We start from the raw sequence: 3,616 nt of genomic DNA on the forward strand, positions 1-3,616 counted from the left end.
GGTCTAGATCTGGATATGACTAAAATGATTAAGCAATTGTCAAGGAAAATCTAAGGTTTACCAAAGATTGGCTGCTCAAGGAAAGTTGGAAGTACAGTGATAATTTTGGAAGGACCATATTGACATAATCTGTAAGGAGGCAACTCTTGTTCAGAAGTGATAGTCAAAATGGAATTTGGAAATGTTTCAAAGTTGGAAATTTCAATCTGTGTAAGATTAAGGAAACTTAATGCAAGAAGGATGTTTCCAAGGAGTTGATCTCCTTTGGAATACTCTGTAATGATTGTTGCCAAGTCTTTGTGAATTTGTACATAATCATTACAAGAGGATCGATGCATATAAGTTTAGAATCCAACAGATTTCGGTAAATGGCATCAATTTGGAATTCTTGCATTTGCAGTAGGGATTTTGGAGTGTGAAAAGAGAATCATTGAAGTTATGTTCAATTGATCTAGTTCACAAAGTAAAGATCATAGACATAGTATGCATACTTGGTGTATGGCATGACTAGTGTTTAGAAAAACATAATGTACATGCTTGGAGCATGGGACAACTATTGTTTTAAATTCAAGAATAAAGTTGATAGCCGAAACAAAATACAATGAATAATGTGTAATCATATGGTGATAAATAAAAGGTGTTTTATTTATGTTCATAGGTTTTGATACCATATTCGATTCAATTATTCTTGTGTTTCATTTTGCATGTTTTGACTTCCATAATAACTAGGTTATTCTTCCGGAATGACTAAGTTATTCAAACCATCCACAATCGGTTATATGTTGGAAGTAGATATGAATTAAGACTGTCATGGGTTGGCTTGTAGAGGTCTAAGGTGTTGGACAAAGGGCTACAACACTCATGAGTGCTCATAAGTTCTGAGTATTGGATTCAACCCGCGCTCATTGGAATCACTTCATGGATTTTATCACGAGTGATCATGAGACGATAATATCTTATATTCTTCAAACCTAGAGATATGAGTTGTTACTATGAGTTGATAGTACATTGATTGCACGAAAACGCATTGGTAACTCGATGTTATAAAACGTGTCTTTGTGTATGATTCAACAAGTAGTAGAACAAGCCATATGAGTCGAAGTTTATCCATTCCTTTTACCTTCGGGATAAAAGCGATATTTGTGGGCCCCTCGATGATTTGATGATGACAAATGGAAGTGCTCGGCCGGGCCATAACTGATTTGATTTGTTTAATTAGTCAGTCATCATAAATCGGAAATCGGGAAACAAAATATGGACAGAGAGAATGATTATAATCCATGTCTCAGTCCACATGATATCTAGAATGGAGGAATATATGATCCCTTATCTTATGGACAAGTCATTGACAAAGGTCAGAGTTCATCTACAAGGTCAAAGTTCGACGGAAGCTTTTGAGAGCTACGATTGCCAGTCGGTTCTTGAAGTCATACACAATAATAGTTATAGAATTATCCAAGTAGGAGACTGTTGGATTAATGTCTAAGCCCATAACTATAATTGGTAAGACTTGACCCAACCCGGCATGGTCCATTTGGTTTGCATGGCATCATGCATTTGGATAGACTAAAATGAGAGAAATAAGACACTTATGGTTATTAATATATTATAAGTTCTAGTATATTAATAATAAGAATAATAAGATTATTTAATTAGTATTGATCAAGAATTAATCTAGAATTAATTAAGTGATCAAAATAAGACTAATTAAAAATATGGGTTGATTGTGCAAATCATCCATAACTTATATAGTGGGCCAAAGCTCCATGGATAATCAAGTTGGGTTAAACCCATAGGATACTCCATGGATGCTCCATGGAGGTTACATAACTCATGGGTCATGGAAATGAAAGGTCATGACAATTAGGGCTTACATGATGTAACTCTAATTGTAACACACTATATAAGCATCATATTATTCACCAAAACCGGCCACTAGTGTGTGTAAAAGGAAGGGCTAGCCGATTTCATGTAGTGTAGAATTCTCTCAAGTTATTCCAAATGTATTTGGTGTTGTGTGAACCATTTGAGGTGTCACACTTGAGGCACTAGGCACTCAAGCTTCATGAAGACTTTCTACATCAAAGAGGTATGTATTCTATATTGCTATAGTCATTGTTTTGTATGCTAGATTAGGATAATACCTTGGAAAGTTCATATTTGCATGTATAATAGAGAAATCATAGATCCAAGGTATTTAGGGTTGCATGTACACTTAGGAGTGTTAGAATGCTCAAAACCCAACAGTCGTGTCTAGGGTCAATATAGCCTGATCAACTATATTCATTCGAGACACGGCCAACATGTGCTTGGGAGTGACTGCGGTGTACAGCAAGCCTAAAACTTACCAAATATCCAAAAAACAAGTCATCGTCGCAACAAAACATAAAATACTATAGGAGTATTTTAGTCAGAGTCGAATATGTTGAAGAAATTCATTCCAAGTGTTGCTACACATTCTTTCCTTAGCGATAGTTTACTTGCTTTAGTAACTTTTCCTGTTCGATAGCTTAGTAGAACACTCTATCTGCCATATTGAGATATATCTTGTTTCGTATCTCTTGATTCTATCCAGAGGAGTTACCACCCTCTCTTTCATAATCATTTTAGATCGAGATGCCTCCAAAGAAAAGACCCATCTCAAAGAACAACAATCCTCTGCCACCACCTCCTCCTAAATTCGTTCATGTCATGTTTCAGGCAGCTGTTACTGCCGCAGTGGCAGCTGCAATATCACAGATGAACCCTGACGGTTCTGGCGGGCCAGGAGGTGGTATTCATCCCCAAAACCAGGAAGGTGATCAGGGACACTAGAAGGAGTGTTCCTACAAAGATTTTATGAATGCGAAACCCACATCTTTCAATGGAACTGGAGGTGTTATTGCCCTGACTCGATGGTTCAAGAAGATCGAGTCTATCTTTGAAATCTGTTCTTGTTCGGAAGCCAACAAGGTGAAATTCGCCTCCTGCACTTTCACCGATAAAGCATTGACTTGGTGGAATGGCCGAGTCAAATCCTTAAACATGCCAATAGCAAACGCTATGGGTTGGGAGAGCTTGAAGGAGTTAATGCTTGCCGAGTACTGCCCGCGGGGCGAAATGCAGAAACTGGAGCATGAACTCTGGAACCTAAAGATAAAGGGTTCCGATATCACTGCCTACACTTCTAGGTTTGAAGACCTAGAACTCATGTGTCCGAGAATGGTCACCCCAGAAAGCAAAAATATTGAAAGATTCATTTTGGGGGCTGACCCAGCCAACCAAAGGAAATGTCTTGGCTGCTAGGCCAAACACCTTCGACAGCGCTAAGTACCTGGCGCAGACTCTGATCGATCATGCAGTCGATCTCGATGAAGTGACCACCACTCTTGAACCGGCTAAAGTGAGTGGTAAGAAAAGAAAATTCTGGAAATAGAAGAAGGGTCAGTCTTCGTAGGAGCCCTCAAAGAAACAACAAACAGTGGCAGTCCATGCTGCTACTACCCTTGCCGCTATTCCAGCCACTCAAGCACCTACTAGTAGATATGTTGGTACCCTTCCTCGGTGCGACAAGTGTAACTACCACCATAACCCCGGCCCATGTCGTGAACTATCGTGCTCCAACTGTGGTAAAAAG

Source organism: Lactuca saligna, chromosome 3 (assembly GCF_052625555.1).
Source record: "Lactuca saligna cultivar CGN05327 chromosome 3, ASM5262555v1, whole genome shotgun sequence".
In the NCBI taxonomy this organism is placed as follows: Eukaryota; Viridiplantae; Streptophyta; class Magnoliopsida; order Asterales; family Asteraceae; genus Lactuca; species Lactuca saligna.